Genomic DNA, 20801 nt, shown 5'->3' with positions numbered 1-20801 from the left:
TAAGTATTTTAGGAAAAAGAGTTTCAGATAAAAGTTGTAGGGTTTCAAAAGATCTATTTACTGATCTTATCAGCTTGACCTTGGATGGCGTCGCCAAAGTCAGATCAAAATTATATTAACTTTTTTAAATGGAACACACTATTTTTGATTCCAGAATCTAATAGCCGGTTACAGTGTATTGTAACTTTCAAGCGTCATAACTCGGAAAGTACTTAACAAAAATAAACTTTCTTGTAGGGTTTTCGAAAGCTCTCGAAATCGACTACAAGAAAATACCATAAAAAATATAGAATGTTAGAGAAGTACCGATACCCTTTAATTAAGAAATTATCGATATTTTGACATTATATCTTTTATTGCATTATCACACTGTACTCGCAGAATCAAAATAGCGTTAAAATTAAGAGAGTTAAAAATATCTAAATATTTGGAGCAAATAAAAATTATCTTTACATAGAAGCAATATTAAAACTCTAGCTTTTTACTAATGTAACGATTCTACATGTAAAATACTATTGTGCCGCATACTCAAAATTAAAATCTCTTAAAAATTGTAATTTATATTAAAGTTCAAAGTATTAATTCTAGAATCGTACGCGTCGCCCCGCGTCTCACGGTCCCCGCGAGCGCCGACAAGTTCCCGTAAGCGCAAACTAAGGCGAGAGTCACGCGACGCGCGGCGAGGTGCGCTAGTTAAAAGACCTAACCCATATTGAAAAAGGGACAAAAATTGGGAAATCTCCCCCCTCCCCCGGTACACTTATCAACAACCTGTCAGTATAAATAGGGGCAAAACTAGAGCAGCGTTGCTATAAGGAACGTTTTCTCGCGTATGCGTATTATGGCCAACAGTAAATCTAGGGTCGTAACATAGCACGTTGTCTCACACATTACATGATTTTATTTGTTATTGTTATTATTTTATATAATTTTATTTAATTATTTAATCTCATTACAGATAATTTTACACGAAGATTTCGTAAAGATCTTAAAGTGATTTCAGAGATATTGTCCCACAATTATATCAAGTGATTACCCCCTCGAATATCTTCTTTTTACTAAATGTGATATTTCATTGAACTTGTATCTGAATACACATGAGCGAGAAAGCGTCCCTGATAGCAATACTGAACCGGAGCTCTGGTCATCAGATCGAGCTGATGATCGATAAGGTGTTAACCTAAAACGACTTTTAAACGCAAGATCATTCTGTTAGATCAAGGGCGGGTTACATATTTTCAAATTATGGAGCTTCACCAAGATCAAATAACTATCAGGAAATTATTTTTCCATTTTGAAATTAATATTTAAATTTATTTTCTTGAAATCAGTTTCGTAAAAATTTATTTTCTCTCTAAATTTATTTTCTGACATTTTATTCTCTCAAGATTCATTTTTCCAAAATAATTTATTTTTCTAACTATCCTACATAAAATATAAAAGGATCCTGCTCTACTCCTCTTTTCCACTCAAAAGCAAAATTAGGACGAGCGCTTCCTAGCCACCATTAGGATAGCGAAATCCTGATCTGCTTCCTGTCTGAATCATGCACATATCCCAAAATCAGGACGAACGCTTCTTAGCCACCACTAGGACAGCGAAACCCTGATCATCCTTTCTTCAAAATTAAGATTTCATTTCTGAAAAAATAAATCTCTCATAATGGAAATTTAAATATAACGTCTCGGGGAAGATCTATAAAAATACTCTCTTGGGAGCTTAAGATAAAATTAAAATTTCTCTCATTCGAATCTCTTGAATATTAAAAGCAAAAACCTTTATTCACGATACTCTAAACTCATTTATATTTCCAGTAAAGAATTATCGCGTTAGATTTTCATATAAATCTCTTCTCAACTCAAAAAAACTTCTTGTGGCAAACTTATCTAATATAAAAATAAATCCTGCAAAAGAATATCAACAAAGACGCCCTTTCTCAGCACCGTCCGCGAGTACAAGCCCGCGCATTATCAATTATAAAATTAACAAATCTCCATTAGGCAATTATATTTTTGTAAATTATTCATATTAGCGCGAAAACTTTTATTCATACAAACGCACACGCAGTTATTTACTCTAAGATTCACACAACCATATACGTACATGTACTTCCTTATAATAAAATAAATACACATACAGGGTGTCGGAAAACAATCGTTTCTTCTCTCGTGGGTTAATAGAGTAAGTCAAACTGAGAAGAAAAGTCCTTTACCACTTTGCAATTTTCGTAATAGTTAACAAGTAATAAATTAATAAAAATAGCAGATTTAGTCCAGTCCGCCGCCAAATCTAACCGCGCGATCGTGGTTGCCAAGTGCGTGGAGAGTTGTTGTTTTTTAACAGCGATGGCTGCGTAATATTATTTAATGTTTAATAATATCCTATATGTAAGCGCACAATATTATTTAATGTTAAATAATATTCTAATTAATATACTGTAATGTAAAATTATTCAAATTAAGATTATGTTAAATAGTATTTTCAAAACATTAATGTAATTATGTATTTTTTAAAAATTAAATTAAATTTACGTACAAAATAGTATGTAAATACGTAATACGTAAAATTTCGTACCATACAAAAAAAAAGGATTTAAATGTACCATTTATTATTATTATAATAATTGTATAAAGAAACATTTATTATTTGAAATCTAGAAACTATAAGATTATTTTTATAATATTACACATGTACATATTTATATTAATATTTTGAAAATACTATTTAACATAATCTTAATTTAAATAATTTTACATTATAGTATATTAATTGGAATATTATTTAACATTAAATAATGTTGTGCGCCTATATACAGAATATTATTAAACATTAAATAATATTACGCAGCCATCGCTGTTAGAAAACAGCAACTCTCCGCGCACTTGGCAACCACGATTGTGCGATTGGATTTGGCGGCGGGTGGGACTAAATCCGCTATTTTTATTAATTTATAACTCGTTAACTATTACAAAAATTGCAAAGTAATACAGAACTTTTCTTCTCAGTTTGACTTACTCTATCACCCCACGAGAGCAAAAACGTTTGTTTTCTGACGCTTTGTATAATGCACTAAGCAAATACTAGCATTCTTTTCTTTACACGCAATCACCACGCAATCCCCTTATCCACGCACTACACGAAGGAAACCTTTCACATTTAGAATTCATATCCACTAAATTGCTAAGACTAATTCTATTTCGTATTTCCTATAAAATCGTTGTTAATTAAATGAGGGAGCTCCTCAATTTAAGTAGCAACTGGTGACAGAAACCGAAACAAATACAGTAAAACCAATTATCCCGCCAGTTTCTAAACTGGCGGACGTAACAATCCTGTCAATAAAAAAGAAGATAGATAGGTTATTTGTTGGTACTTGCAATCCGCTCGCGACAATCCGCTCTCTGCTGAGAGCGACCTCTTCGGCTACCTATGTAGTGACTTTCCTATCTATGGTATCATGTACTATACGACACTACGTCACTACGTCCATCTTGCACACTACTAGATGATGTAACTTTCTCGTGTTCACATTAAAGAGGATCTTTTAATCTAATAGAACCGTGTATTTAACCTGTCATCCGATCTACGCAACCTATCCCTACAAATGGTTATGGGCCCAGGAGGCAAAAATCTAAAAGGTTAGATACGAAACACGAGCAATAGCGAGATCTCTACAACGGACGACGCGCTCAGTGTAAGGAAGCGAGACAGGTAACAACTGTTTCTCGAGCACGAACAGCAATCGCCGAAAAACCGAGACTCGGATAAATATAATCGTCGAGTGCATCACGACTAATAAATATATAAAACGGGCGCGAACGAATCTTGCATCTCTATCTCTCTCGTGTCGAGACGACGCTCCTAACCTCACACGTGTCATTACATAAATCGTCGAGACTCGAAGTAAACGCCGGGATACGCCAACGCGAGCAAGATGTCCGCCACAAATGTCGTTAACTCTACGCGCATAGAAACGTTGTCAAAGGATAATTACGACACGTGGCGAATACAAGTCGAAGCATTGCTAGTTAAAAACGACACATGGCAATACGTTTCCGGTGAAAAGCCGAAACCTACTGTCACCGACGAAGCTAGTTCGCAAGTCGCATACCAGAAATGGATCGCGGAAGATCGTAAAGCTAAATCGGATCTAATCCTATGCATCAGTCCTTCAGAGTTAAAACACACTCGAAATTGTACGACATCCAAGGAGATATGGGAAAAATTAGAGTCCGTGTACGCTTCAAAAGGCCCTTCCCGCAAAGCTGCATTATTAAAACAGCTGATTCAAAGTAAGATGCAAGAAGGCGATGACGTACGTACTCATGTAATGACTTTCTATGACATCGTAGACAAGCTCCAAGCGATGGAAATTGAAATTAATGGCGACCTTCTCACTATTATACTGCTATACAGTCTACCAAATAATTTTGAAAATTTCAGGTGCGCCATAGAATCGCGTGATCAGTTTCCGGATGCGGAGTCATTACGAGTAAAAATCATAGAGGAATACGACTCAAGGAAACAAAAGGCTGCGGAGAATGTTTCCAACGCCTTGATAGCGAAGCAATACAACAAACCTGTGAGTACCTCCAAACGCAATGCGAGTTCAAAACCATCAGACAAAACCAAGCAAGAACCTACTCAACGAACGAGATACAGATGCAACATGTAATAAATTCGGCCATAAGGCATCCGATTGCTACTCCAAAAATACAAAAAATGAAAACGTCGCACTTACAGAGGAATCATCGTTCACAGCTTTTCAAGTAGATACTCAAGGCGATATTGGTATTTGGTGCCTGGATTCCGGTAGTACCTCCCACCTGTGCAACAACATGTCATCTTTTATCAACACACAGGATATTGAAGGTAAAATCAAGCTGGCAAGCAACGCTACGGCGAGGGCGGCCGCAAAAGATGTAAGGATCTCCGTTTCAAATGGACAAGCTGATAAAACAATAAAGCTTGAAAACGCACTTTATGTGCCAGATCTTAGAACAAATCTCCTGTCAGTATCAAAGATAGTCGACAAAAATCACACTGTGATATTCAAAAAGGACGGTACTGTAATCAAGGATCCAAAAGGCAGAACTTCTCTCATCGCAGATCGAAAAGGCGACCTTTTCCTGTTACGTGAAGAAAATGAAGAGATTTGCGGAGCAGCTGAACCTGAAAAGACGGATGCAGAAATTTGGCACGAAAAGCTAGGTCACTTAAACTATCACGATTTAAATATGAGATGAAAAACGAAAAGGTATCAGGATTAAAGTTCAAAATATCTCACAAACTAAAACCTTGTGAAACTTGTTTAGCCGGAAAAATGTCAAGGTTACCCTTTCCCACGAATCATAATCGAGCAGCAAATGTATTAGATATTATTCATACAGATGTATGCGGTCCGATGCGCACGAAATCCAATGGAGGCGCACTCTACTTGCTGACTTTTATAGATGATCATACCCGATGATGCGAGGTATTCTTTCTAAGAGGCAAGGATGAAGTTGCAACCAAGTTCCTGGAATACAAGTGCAGAGTAGAAAATCATACCGAAAAAAAAATCAAGGCGATTCAATCAGATAACGGCAAAGAGTTTTGTAACTCGGAAATGGACGCTATTCTAACAAAGTCCGGGATACGTCGTCGACTGACTACGGTGTATACACCACAACAAAATGGCGTGGCCGAACGACGAAATCGCACATTGATTGAGACTGCGAGATGTTTGGTGATACAAAGTGGACTTCCAACTTCCTTCTGGGCTGAAGCAGTTAATACTGCCAATTACATTAAGAATAGATGTATCACCAAAAGCTTGGATGGTGAGACCCCGTACGAAAAATGGCACAAGAAGAAGCCTTCTCTAGGATACTTCGCTGTTTTTGGGGAAAAGGTATACATACTGAATAAATCTCCACACAAAGGAAAGCTGGATCCGAGAGGCACTCAAGGGACCTTCGTTGGATACTCCGAAACTTCCAAGGGCTACAGAGTATGGGTACCATCCCAGAAGAAGATTGTCGTTACAAGAGACATCAAATTTCTACATCAAATTAAAAAAAACAATCAAGATGAAGATATATTAACCAGCCATACTGAAAATGGCAGATTTCTGTTACTAGATACTGATGAGTCACATTCTAGAGAAGCCGCAGTAGGTCCAAATCAATCACAGGATCGTGAAGTGGCCCAAGATGACGAAGACGTTGATGAAGAAATCGCACCCATCGAAACGTATATGAAGCGTGGACCAGGAAGACCGCGAAGAATCCTTACTGGAAAACCAGGTCGACCCCCCAAGATGTATCATATGGTACCTGTTAACGACGCTGCTGATATTTCCATTTCGGAAGATGACGAAATATGGTACGATGCTCAGTATGCCATTAACGCATCCGAAATCTCGCTTAAAGACGCACTAACCGGCGCACATCAAAACGAATGGAAGGAAGCTATCTATTCCGAAATCAAATGTTTGATAATCAACGACACGTGGAAGATAGTTGAAAAACCGACCGACGCAAAAATTATCGGTTGCAGAACCGTGCTACGAAACAAATATAACGCGGACGGATCAATCAGTCGCCGAAAAGCCAGAGTGGTGGCTAAAGGCTTTGCACAAAGACCCGGTATCGACTTTCAAGATACATTCGCTCCCGTCGCCAGATTGAGTTCGCTAAGACTGTTAATGGCGCTTTCAACGGAATTAAACCTTCATATAGAGCAAGTTGATGTCACGACGGCTTATTTGAACGGTGACATTGATACCGTGATCTACATGAGTAAGCCGGATCTCCTAGAAGAAATGTTAAGGCGAATAGTCACGGAGGAGAACGATATTAATTTAACAAATAAAGCCAAGGTGATGCTCTCCGATTTGAAAGGAAGCAACAAGGTCTGCAAATTAAATAAAGCGCTCTATGGATTACGGCAAGCAGGCAAGCAATGGCACGACAAAGTTCACAAGACATTCCACGATATCGGTCTGACACAAACAAATGCCGATCCCTGCGTTTACTTTCGCAAATCGTCCAAGCATCTCACACTGGTTCTGCTGTATGTAGATGACATACTCATCGCGTCATCTGACCAGAAGGAAATACGAAGACTAAAACTGGAACTTTCCAAGAGGTTTGACATCAAGGATATTGGACCAGCAAAATACTGCCTGGGAATCGAGATTCACAAGAATCAAGACACACTCTCATTATCACAATCCAATTATATCAAGGATGTTCTTCAGAGATTCGGCATGGAAGATTGTAAGACTGCAAATACACCAATGGCCATAAAAGGATCGGAACAGTGCATCAACGAAGATACATCCGCAACTCAAGAAATCAAATACCCGTTCAGAGAGCTATTAGGTATTTGCTCTTATGTATTTAGCTGTGTGCACTCGCCCGGATATCGCATACGCCGTGAACTACCTAAGCCAGTACAACAACTGCTTTCAAAAAGAACACTGGATCGCGGCCAAGCGAATTCTGCGATACCTGAAAGGTACATCAAATCATGGCCTAACCTATCAGAAAACAGGCAGGCCCCTCTCATCCTATGTAGATGCAGATTGGGCGAACGATCGCATTGATCGAAAGTCTTACACAGGATCAGCTTTTATCCTCAGCAATGGGGCTATCTCATGGGAGTCCCGCAAACAGCGCTCAGTAGCGTTATCGTCAACTGAAGCGGAATACATGAATCTGACTGACGCTGCAAAGGAGGGCATCCATCTCATAGGATTCCTGAAGGAGCTTGGATTGGAGAACCTCGCAAATGTGCAGATGTTCAACGACAACCAGAGCGCTGCAAAATTGGCTCACAATCCAATATATCACGCAAGGTCAAAGCATATAGACGTCCGGTTCCATTTTATTCGAGAGGTTCTTAGATGCCAACCGATCAAACTGGAATACCTTCCAACGGACCATACGAGGTGTGTTCAAAAAGTATCGCGAATTTTGTGTTTTTTCAAAAATTATTTATTTATTCATGAATATCTATTTTGTCCCCTTCAAAGTAATCCCCATGAGGTATTATACACTTGTGCCAACGGTTTTTCCAATCTTCGAAGCACTTCAAAAAATCATTTTTTTTTATCTTGTTCAGCTCCTCCTTCGATGCCGTCTTTATCTCGTCAAGCGTAGCGTAACGTCGTCCTTTCATGGGCCTCTTCAGTTTAGGGAACAAGAAAAAGTCACAGGGGGCCAGATCTGGGGAATACGGTGGCTGCGGCATCATTAGTGTGTTGTTTTTGGCCAAAAAGTCGCGCACAAGCAACGATGTGTGAGCAGGGGCGTTTGGTACGAATTTCGCGGCGACCCGTCTCATGCCCAAATCATTGATAAAAATCGAATGGCACGAGCCAATCGATATGTTTAGGTCCTCAGCTACTTCTCTAACGGTGATTCGACGATTGGCCAATACCATTTTCTACACTTCATTAATTTTTTCGTCTGTTGTTGAAGTGCTCGGGCGTCCGGAACGCTCTTCGTCGTTCACATCTTCTCGGCCTTCTGAGAACATTTTGTACCACCGATAAACGTTGCTTCGGTCCAAGGTAGCTTCTCCGTATGCCACAGTCAACATTCGGAATGCATCCGCGCACTTAATTTCGTTTTTCACACAAAATTTGATACAGGTTCTTTGATCCATTTTTTTGAATAGGTAAAAATCGAAGACGATCCAAAACACGTGCAAGCAAAGCAGCTGTCAACAATTAAGTGAACATTCAAAATGGCCGAGCTTGTCGGCATAAGTGAGAGACATGAGTACCAACATAACGCCACAAAAAGATCGAAATTCGAATATACGTAACCCGCGAAAATTCAAAATTCGCGATACTTTTTGAACACACCTCGTATGATCGCAGATGTCCTAACGAAGCCCTTATCGTACGCTAAACATGAAAAATTCAGAAAAGGACTTGGAGTCAACATTCCAGATAATCAGCGTTCGGATTGAGGGAGGATGTTGGTACTTGCAATCCGCTCGCGACAATCCGCTCTCTGCTGAGAGCGACCTCTTCGGCTACCTATGTAGTGACTTTCCTATCTATGGTATCATGTACTATACGACACTACGTCACTACGTCCATCTTGCACACTACTAGATGATGTAACTTTCTCGTGTTCACATTAAAGAGGATCTTTTAATCTAATAGAACCGTGTATTTAACCTGTCATCCGATCTACGCAACCTATCCCTACATTATTTTTAATCTTGTTAACAAAATAATTCACTTATCTCATTCTTAGTTCCATAATAAATGTTTTACAAATCAACACCTTATTAAAGAATGGTTACCCATTAGATTTTTACAACAATTTTGACTAGACTAAAATATCTTTTTTAAAAGAAAGAAACGTCTCAATTCTAATTCACAGAATGAAGAGATTAACATAGCAACAACTTATTTCACTATTCCTTACATTAGCAGTGTCTGTAAGAGATTTACTTCTTTTTCAAATAGGTATAATTGCCAAGTCGCTTTTTCAATTCCCAATAACTTAAAAAGATTCATAACAATGGGGAAAGACAATAATGACACAAGCTGCAATGTTGCTTATAAAATAAACTGTAAAGACTGCAGCTCCTTGTGTGGAACAAACAAAAAGACGGCTCAAAATTAAAGTTAAGAAACACCGTTTAAACATTAAAAATTGTAAGTTTCTAAATGTCATCACATTTCATAGAATTTCCAAAAATCATGAACTTGAATGGGAAAATGGTAAAATTTTAGACAAAAAGCGGATGGATAAAAAGAAATATATCGGAAAAGGTATTCATAATGGTAAAACAAGCAACAAAGTTTAAGTAAACAAAGAAACTTCTTTTCCCTTATTTAACTGTACATGCATCCTTCCCTTTTTCCTGCAAGATTCAGTTTGCAAAGAATTAGATGATAACGTCTTATTTTTGTTTGGACTATTGTGACAGACAGTTTCCTTAAAATTCTTGTTTGAGTATTAGTGGTTTCAGAGATAACGGACTACAGATTTGTTTTCATTTTTATTAAATAACTAGTTGTATCCCGCCACGCGTGGTGGCTCAGTCTGGTTAATTTTTATATAGAAACACGCGCAAATTCGAATGCAACGTTCTTTCAAAATTTCAAAGCATTCGTTAAAGAACTTTCGAAGATTTAAGATTTTGAATAAACGAACATTTATATTTTTATTTATGTAGATGGTACTATTTTTAGTTTGTGCAGGAATACTTTTGTCAACTTTTCGTTTTATTTATTTTATTTTAATGTTGTATAGTAGAAGGCAGAATAGTTGCGGCACTTTTTTTCGATTTCAGTTTTCAAAATGTAGCCTGTTCAAGGAGTTATTGAACATAATTAATTGGTTCTTACCTGAGGATAGAAGCACTTACATCCACCACTCGATGAGCAAGGCTATGTTCCAAAATCGATCAAAAAAAGTGTTGCAATTATTCTGTTCATTAATGTACATATTATTTTTACTCACTTAATTACACAGGTCTACGAAATTTAAAGATGGTCTTGTGCTTTAACTCTGAAGAATGTTTTCATGGGATTTTGATGCGCTGAAAACGACTACGTTGTCTGTTTTTTTTTCATTATTCTCTATTTTTTAAATAACAGCAAAAACAGATTTTTTAAAACTTGATTTTTTTATGACTTTTTTTAACTAAAGAAAAAATAATAGGGAGATCAGTTTTATGGCATTTTACACAGAAATTGCACCATGAAACAATACTAAAAATATTTTTTTGTAGCATATAAAAATGTTCTATGTAAACTGTAAATAAAAAACATTGATAAAATTGTGAAAAATGGTAAAAAAATAAATTTTATAATATAAAACAAAGTAATTTGAATTACTTTTTTTCTTTCGATAGAAAGAAAAAAATCTTAAAAAATATTTGACCATTTATAGTAGGCTTATAGCTGTATGTTTCTAGTTTAAATCTTTATTTGAAAAATTAATTTCCGATTATTTGTTAATAATTTGTTATTGAATTTAAAGCATAAATGCATCCCGCGCGCGTCACTTTTAGTGTGCAACATACTTTCGAGTTTGACGAACTGCCACCAAATAAAATTCAGGAAATTATAAAATTATTCAAAAACATGTTGTGTATAGTTTTTTGGTCACCGATTTCAAAAATAAATAAATCAAAATGGCAGATCCAATATGGAAGACAAGAATTTTAAAATAAATAACATGAAAATCGATATTTGGTGGTATTGTAAGTCTCTGATTATTGCTGTGTAATAACAATTGTTTAATTAGAAATAGTGAATCTAACATGGTGACATAAATTTAAACAATTTATCGTAATAATTTAAAATTGTATGATTTATAGAGAAGAAAAGGGTATTATGGCTACTGTCGACAATATGGCTACCCCTATTATCTCCGTTATTAGGTGACATATTGTAACAATTACTTATAGAGTTATTCATTTAGTAACCCGTCATGATGCTAATATGCTAGTACATAATAATTGACAATTGTTATAAGACATTTTTACTTTTGAACACTTCTAAATTTTTCAAGATACACTTTTAACCTTTAATTACACATACTTCCTCATTATTTTTAAACTTGAGTGTATTAATTATCACACGAATGTATGTAAACTTGAGTGTTTTTTGTTCTTTAATTTTTTATTTGGCCACATTTCAAGTTATACGAAGTTAAAAGAATAACATGGAATTTTATTAATATGGTTTTTTAAGCAAAATTTTTATAAGTTATTGCAAGTTTAAGTTATTGCGATGAATATTTGAAACTTTTGTCGCCATTTTAGATACGCTATTTTCAATTGAACAATTATAATTACACAACAGTAATTAAAAACTTATAAAATTACTAAATGTCAATTTTTATATTATTTATACGCATTTAAAAAATTTTTATCTTCCATATTGGATCCGCCATTTTAATTTGTTCATTTTTTAAATTGGCAACTAAGAAAACTATACACAACATGTTCTCGTATAATTTTATAACTTCTTGAATTTTATTTAACGGCAGTCCGTCAGACTCGAAAGGATGCTTTTTTTTCTTTAGCGAAAAAAATCATTAAAAATCAAATTAAAAAAAAACTGTTTTTGCAATTATTGAAAAAATGGAGAGTGGTGGAAAAAAGAACAACGTAGTCATTTTCAGTGCATCAAAATCTTATAGAAATGTCCTTCAAAGTTCAAAGCATAAGACGCCTCCTCCCCCTCCCTAAATTTTGTAGAACCGTGTTATTTATTTATTTTGCTGTCTTATCCTGGATTTTATTTTAATTTTAACATATCAAATTTTGTGATAAAACAATCAATTTCGCATTTAAATTCTTTGACACTTTAATAGTGACTTTTTAAAAAAAAATTTTATATTTAACGTAGGACACGTGGAGTCCAGTTCCTGCGACTATTGACACACACAAAAAAACCGTTTCTCATGGACAAAAGCTAATTCAAGCACTATGATGACAACACCAAGAAAGAATCACAATTATTGTTAAAGAGAGTGAAAACGGAATTTCAGGAAACGTAGTAGCTGTTTATTATATTGTTATGCTTTTTCTTATTAAATAATTTGAGATTAGGTTTTTTTAAATTAATTTGCTTATACGACACTAAAAATGATCAAATGAAAAAGTCGTTTGTCTTGTTTTGTATACTAAATTGTAAACATTTAGTTTATGATAGATGTAATATTTAACAGCGTAAACAACCGGCTCTACTCTAATAACTCATTTGTTATTGTAATTGAAGTTTTTCAAAGGGCGGATCCCGATAGCATACGGGACCGATAGCACACCACCACTCACAGCGGCCGATTCCTAGAGTTTTTCCGTTGGTTGGATTAGATAAGTCAAGATGATTGGTTAGTGGGCTATCGCACCGTGCGCTATCGGATACCGTCTTTTTTCAAAACAGAGTCTTATCAGATAAGAATTGTATAAGTTCATAATTTAAAGCACGTAATTAATAAAATAAATATTAAATTAATATTGAATAAATATTAAATTAATAATATATTAAATTAATAAATAACAAGATTAGAACCGATAAAAATGTCAAACATAGAGCTAAGAAGTCCAATATCGGTCTTGTGGTAGTCTGCAGCGGATCTTGCTTAATAACACAGGTCTAGAAAATTTAAGGAGGGGATCTTTAAACTTTAAACTTACAAGAAGAATGTTTTTGCAGAACTTTAATGTGCTAAAAACCACTGTGTTATCCGTTTTATTCCATCATCTTTTATTTTTTAAATAATAACATAAACAGTTTTTTTCAAAATTAATTTTATTATTTTCTCCCGATTAAAGAAAAAATGATAACGAGATGTACTCTATAGCATTTTACTTGGAAATATTTCCACAATGCTGGAAATTTGTTTTCGATACGTATAAAAATGTTTTGTCCAAATCGCAAGAACTTCGATAAAATCGTGAAAAAATGGAAAAAAATGATAACCCAGCAAACAAGACGACGTGATGTAACGTTTAAATGACGTCTTATTGACGTTAGGGAAGTCATTAAGAGGTTATTAAGATGTCACCTTATTTGCGGGAAAATTCCAAAACTAAATTATTCGAAAAAAAAATCTTAAAGAATATTTGACTGTTTAGACTTAAAACTTATTCTTCTAATTTAAATCGTATTTTGAAAAATTGATTTCCGATCATTTATTAAAAAATTATTGAATTTAAAACAAAGATGCATCCCGCCCGTTACCAACCATACGCGATATTCTTTCAGATGCCTTTACTTTTTGTGATAATGGAAAATGTGTGTGCGGTCTATCTCGCAGAGACCACTTTGTCTTTCAATGATTCTAATCTCACTCTTAAAAAATAAATGTAATTTCTGAATTTAAAACAGTAAGAATTTAAAATACCAAGAACATTATACTAAAATCATTAAATAAGATGCATAATGCTTTTCGTTGTCTTGTCATACAGTATAAATAATACAATTTTAAGCTATGCCAATAAATGTTTAAACTTTTGTCGTCATATAGGATCTGCCATTTTCAGTGCAACAATTATAATTACAAAATAGTAATCCGAGATTTACAAAACCATCAAATATTGAATGTAATTCGTACATGGAAAGAATAATTTTGTTGAAATATAATTATGTTGAATCATTAAAAAATTTATGTTGGACGTTTTCGCTATCTACTAGACTGTCAAAACTTTTTGTAGCCGTATTATTATCTTTGAACGTTTTACATAATTATTTTGATAGTTCAACATTAAATTAATATCTGATCTATATTTAGATAAATTTTTAAACATTGCAATAAAATTGTTCTTTTATTGTATGCATTTTTTAAATTTATATACTCTATATAGGATACACCATTTTCACTTTAGATTTGAAATAAGTGACAAAAGAACAATACACGACAAGCTCTTGCATAATTTTATAACATCTTGAATTTTATTCGGTGACTGTGCGTCAGACCCGCAGAAAAGATGTTGATGACGTGCGGGATACATTTTTGCTTTAAATTCAATAACTTTTTAACAAATAATCAAAAATTAATTTTTCAAAAAAGGATTTAAACTAGAAATATACAGTTATAAGTCTAAACGCTTAAATAATTTTTTAGATTTTTTTCTTGAATAATTTGATTTTATATTTCAAAATTTATCATTTTTTTCCGCTTTTTCACGGTTTTATCAAAGTTTTTCATTTGCGGTTTATATATAACATTTTTACAAGTATCGAAAAAATATTTTCAGTATTGTGAGAACACCTCTGAATAAAATGCCATAGAGCATCTTGTTATTTTTTTTTTAATCGGAAAAAATAAGAAAAAAAAATTAATTTTGAAAAGAACGCAATTATTGTTTACGCAATTATTTAAAAAATGGAGGGTGATGGAAAAAACGGATAATGTAGTGATTTTCAATGCATCAAAGTCCTACAAAAATATTCTTTTAAATTCAAAGCACAAGATTTTTCCTTTTTAAATTTTGTAGACCTGTGTAATTTATGTGTGAATTTTTACAATCTAACTCATTATTAGACACAAATATCCGCTGCAGACTACCACAAAATTGATATTAGCTTTCTTATCTTTATGTTTGACATTTTAATCAGTCCTAATTATATAGAAATAACTGTTTTTTAAATCATTATTTTGAACGAAAAATTAATAATATCAATGTAATATAAGTATTAAATAAATATTTTGTCTAAAATATTATTTCAAATAAATAATTAGTGTTAAATATTTAATAAACATTATTGTTATAAATAAATTGTATAAAGTACAATAAAAAATAAAACATTTAAAAAATTGTTTGCTGATTAGATCAGATAGTGTTCTTATCGCTTCCTTCTCTTTGATGTCCGCATCTAACATATAGTATGAATCGAAATAAAGCATGCTTTTAATCTTTCGCCTATAATGAATTATCATTAATCGAATTAAATTGTATGAACTATCCGATCGATCAAAAATCATTCGCAAATATAATACAATTTGTAAATGAAATAAGAAGGCAAGAAGCAAGAATCAAATCGCAATCCTATAAAGTTTGCTCGCAATTTTTGTGTATTTCAATATTTTATCTTTACTCTTTTTTATCGATATAGTGCTATCTCATCTCATGTGTGGAACATACTAATGCAGTCAAACGAATAGATGCAAAAGAACATTGAAAGAAGAAAGAAAGAATTTAATCAGTAAGAATTATTTTGTGTTTATGTCAAATTCAGCCCTTGTTGAAATTTTTGTATTGAATTTTTAACATAACCGCGTGTTAAATTAAAGTGATTAGATTATTTTCAATATTTTGTGTTAAATTGATATTTTTTTAACATTTCTTAAAATTTAACAGTTTATTTAACACACACACACACACACACACACACACACACACACACACACACACATTCTAATTACATATATATTAAACTTAAAGTGCATTTTCCAATTGTGTATTATTAACAATTGTGACACCAACACCGGACAAACGAAATTTATTTGGAAAGTCGAACAAGTTTGTGCCACTCGTCACTTTCGCCCACTGGTTTACTGTCTTTCCAGTTAAATATGCAAAGCGGTTTTCACTGAAGGTAAAAGGAGGACCATTCTACCTGCGTCAACTTCATGAAGCACTCTCTATCTTTTACAAAGTATACTTTCAAGATCGATAATAGAAGTGGTTTCTATAAAATTTCACAATTTTTTTTTTTTCGTAATGCACTTGTTAAATTGCGGTGGATTATGGTAACCCAGACAATGAACGTTTTTAAGACATCTTATATCCCAATTTTATATAGTGCGGTCTAAGAATATATCGATATCTCGAATTAAATAAATTAATACAAAGTGAACAAGAATATCCTCTACGATCGCAGTTAGATTTTCGTGCTAGATCTTGTATTGTTTGTGTGATTTTACTTTCCTCAAATTCAAACACACAAACAATACAAGCACGAAGATTTAGCTGCAACCGTAGAAGGCATTCTCGTTCAATTTGTATTGGTACAGTAACGGTCAAAATATCTTTCTACTTTTTAAGTAAATTAATTGTACCACAGGGGTGAGAGAGAAAGAGAGAGGTAATAAAAGAAGGTATTACCTATAATTTTGCAAAGTGGCAACTCTTGTGACCGAGACGCGAAATCCGTTATTTCCTGTGAAATATCAGATCACCGATCCCAAAATCCTAAAAAATCAGATTGAGCGTGCCATGTGCTTCAGTATTGGTACACGTGACATTTTCCATCGCGCGCGCATAAGTACGGTCTCTTTATGCCGCGCACAAGGACAACCGATTACGAAAGACATTTTCCGAGATGCACAGCACGGTCATAGATACGATTATTTGACAGATGCAAATAAACGCGTATAAACGCAAAGATTCTATAAAACTGTAATATCTATAAACAAGACTTTAATCCTATCTAATATTAATTGCGATATTTACATCACGTGTACAAACTTACATTCGTGCACAGCAGTGCCTGCGATACTCGCCCGTAAATATTACCGCGTAGACGAATTCATTTGGAATGTACTAAAGAGTCATATAAATTGTTACTTTCACCTCACGCGTACCGATCTAGAGCACCGTAATCGTGATCGGAAAAATTGGTAAACAACGATTAAGACAGAATATACGTGCGTGCATGCGACTGTGCACGCGAGGACGGAATCGCGGCGATGATGCGGTACGATACCGTCGCGTTGGCGAACGGTGACTGAGGAGAAGGAGAAAACTTAACTCAGTGCGCACACGAGAAGAAACAAGAATAAAGTGAGAAGTGTCTCTCGATCGAATGAGTAGAAGCGCGGCGAGCATGGTGGGCGCTGTTACTTTTACGTCACACGTATATATCGCGCCATTGTATTTTCTATGCTCTCTTTTTATCTTTAATTTCGCGATTTGTATCTTCGATTCCTGTTCGAGTTTTTTTGTTCGACGCGTTTTTGTGCATTTTAACTTTGTAATTTTAATAAAAGTTAAAAGAATTAAAATATAATAAAGAGTTTTAAATTTTTGATAAAATTTTGATGAAATTTAAATAACATTTGTTGAATCTTATATTCATTTTGATCGACAAATTTATTTAAATTTCATAAAATAATAATTACTTTTATTAAAATATCATTATCATTGGGGAATATCTATGATTTTCCTTTGCAATTTTATCAAAAGTACAATACAATTTTAAATTAAATTTTTTTACATTATATATTATAATAGTATTAATAATTTTTTTTGAAAGTTTATTCTTGGAAATTCAATTTTCATTAAATTCTTATTAAAATGCCATTTATTTAATCAAATGTAGAAAATAATCTTTTCAGCGAAATATAATCAAAATTTCATTGAAACTTTATTAAAATTAATAAAATATTAATGGAGCATATATCTCTCCGCCACTGAAAAAATAACTGATCTTTAAGAACTTTATGTAAAGGATAATAAACAAATTTTATATTTACAAAAACATGTTTCATTAAATTATTAATGTGTACAAAAAATAATTTTTAAAAATAATTTTGACTTATTTAAATTGACTTTTACTAGGGCTGCTCTCGGGTCCACCTCTCCAAGTATTTGCACATAACTTTAATCTTTGACTATATAACTATGGACTGCTAGTTATCCCCACTTTTCCTATTCTCACAATGCTTTGCTGTGTCTTCAACATAACGCGCGCCTTCGACGGTTATATGGTAGAAAATTGAAACACAAAGTCGCATTCTTTTTTGCACATTTTATTTATGTATTACAAATGCAGTAGTTTTGAATACTGCTAAGTATAATAAAACAACACAATGTCATGTCATTCCATCTCTCTCTTTCTTCCTATTTTATCAGCAAAATGCGACTTTGTGTTTCAATTTTCTGTTATTTAACCGTTGGAGGCGCGCGTTATGTTGAAGACAGCGTGAAATGGCCAACTGGCAGTCCATAGTTATATAGTCAAAAACTTTAACAATTTTCAATTTTTTTATAAAATAAATTTTTATATGTCTAAAATTCAAATCTTTAAAACTTGTTATTTTCTTACATTTTAAATTATAACAATTTTTATAAACATTTAAAGATCATTTTATAAACATTCGCAAATATCGAATCTTTTAATGCTATAAATATTTGATTTTTACAAAATTTGGAAAATTTGGTTTCCGTTTGTTTTACAGAGCACTAGAGTATAAATACAGGAGGAGTGTTTTGCCGAACGGCCCAAAAGTAGCCTCAATAAAAGCCTTTTTGTAGATATTAAATTTATTTATTTTCAAAAAAATTCCCAAAAATCGGTAATTTTTCAGCGTCGATAAGGTACGTGCCTTCTTAAATTCATTAAAATTTCATTAAAATCTTTTTATTAGGATTTCCTCCAACGATAGAATGACAATTCTTCTTTTGCTCTATGCTTTTCTCATTATCTCTTTCGAGTATAACTTCCTATCAAAAATTAAATCTTAAATACGCCCTAATGTTTTTCCATTATCGAAGAATGAGCAAGTTTGATCAAAGAAACGAAGAGAATTGATCGATTTTAACTTACCATTGTGTTATACAAGGGTTGCCCGAAAAGTAATGCCCCGTATTTTTTTCTTGGAAACTATTTATTCGACAAAAATGATGTTTACACATAAGGTACTTGAGCCGAACAAGGCCCAGTACTAAATAAGGCCCACTCTTAAATTTATCATTTAAAAACGCGCTTTATGTTTGAAATATATGCTTAAAAAATATATCATAGGAAGTAGATAAAGAGGGACTAGAAATTTAATACCGGTAGCGTTTATTCAGTGCAACAAAAGTTTATTCAGTGCAACAAAAGTTTGTAACAAAGTGAATAAATCAGCCGTTTTTATAAAAATTTGTTGTAAATTTAATAAGTATACATTATTTTATGATTTATTACAACATATAATATTCAACTTTCTAACTATAGAAAAAAAACAAATACATATGATTTTTGGAATGAATATACTTTTTTATAAATAATGTATTATTAAATAAGGCCCACTTATGCGTTTATTGTTATAGCCATAACCATTTGTTTATTATATATGTGGCTTGCAGCAGAGAATAATGATTTTTAATGACGTTAACTTTCCATAAGCTAAAATTGCACTAAAATAACCAGAATTTCTTAAAGTTAAAATATTAGTTATAGACAAAATTGAAAATAATTATGATGTTTTACAGTAAAATAGATCTTAAAAGATTTCATGTTTGTAAGTAATATTTATTTTAACAGTGAGTTGGAAAATAATGTTTAATTCCTTTGTGATTTTCAATTTATTTTTAATTCAGGCCTTATTAAAAGCACAAAAATTTAATAAGGCCCAATGTCAGAGTTCAAAGACATTTCTTTTTTGTTTATTTAAAAATGTTTTATATAAAAGATAATTTTATTTTGGCGAGTGGTTGAAATAAATATTTTATTCTCACTCAGTTTATTTCAATATCTTTGTAAATAGAATTTATAAAAAATAAAATAAGTTAGATGGGCCTTATTCGGCTCGGTTACCTTATGAAAGAATAATGTTTTATCTGCTCACTCTATTTTTCTACATAATCTCCTTCAAGTTTTACTGCCTTCCTTCAGCGACTCACTAAGGGCGTGTATGCCCCGTTGGTATTAGTCCTCGCTCTGGTTACGGAGCCAGGTTTTCACTATGCTAATTAGCTCTTCGTCGTCTTCAAAATGTTTTCTGGCCACTAAAGGATAGCATTCGTAAAAAACATTTTGAAGACAACGAAGAGGTGATTAGCGCAGTGAAAACCTGGCTCTGTAACCAGACCAAGGACTAGTACCGACAGGGCATAGACGCCTTAGTGAATCGCTTAAAGAAGGCAATAGAAGAAGATTATGCAAAAAAATAGAGTGAGTAGATAAAACATCATTCTTTCATATGTTAAAACATCATTTTTGTAGAATAGTTTTCGAGAAAAAAAATGCGGGGCATTACTTTTCGGGCAACCCTCGTACATATGATAACATAAATGTCTACCCAGACAGCACATGGACGGCAATCGAACATCCATCAAACGTCCGTTTGTGGACATTTGGGACGTCCAATGGATATCCGATTAAGGTCCGATGGATGTTTGATGGACGTCCATCCGAGGTACGTTTGCAAATCCGCTGGACGTCCATAGAACGTCCATTGGACATCCAAAGGACCTAAAATGGACATAATTTTCAGTACCCTTCCGAAAACAAAATTTATTTATAAAAATTTATTTTAATATTGTAAAAAATCGTTTTCTTAATGTTAAATAAAATAACTGTTATTTAAAAGTAATAAAAGTCGGGAATCTTTCACAAGAAC

The 20801-nt window shown here is 33.4% G+C and overlaps 1 protein-coding gene across 6 annotated transcripts in view; it reads right to left on the bottom strand.

Moving 5' to 3' along the window:
* Positions 1-17252, bottom strand: part of LOC105206053 (protein spaetzle 3) — a 141510-nt gene extending 124258 nt beyond the window's left edge. For 2 of the 6 annotated variants that reach the window (XM_039455680.1, XM_039455681.1), the window contains exon 1: positions 16579-17252. The gene's annotated coding sequence lies outside the window, so the exon portion shown is untranslated. The remainder of the gene's footprint in view (positions 1-16578) is intronic. The other 4 variants (XR_005575957.1, XR_005575956.1, XM_039455682.1 and 1 more) reach the window with 4 other exon arrangements.
* Between the last annotated feature and the right edge of the window lie 3549 nt (positions 17253-20801).

This window comes from Solenopsis invicta, chromosome 12, assembly GCF_016802725.1.
Source record: "Solenopsis invicta isolate M01_SB chromosome 12, UNIL_Sinv_3.0, whole genome shotgun sequence".
NCBI lineage: Eukaryota > Metazoa > Arthropoda > Insecta > Hymenoptera > Formicidae > Solenopsis > Solenopsis invicta.
The sequence above is the reverse complement of the archived record's forward strand: the minus strand, read 5'-3'. Positions and strand labels throughout refer to the sequence as shown.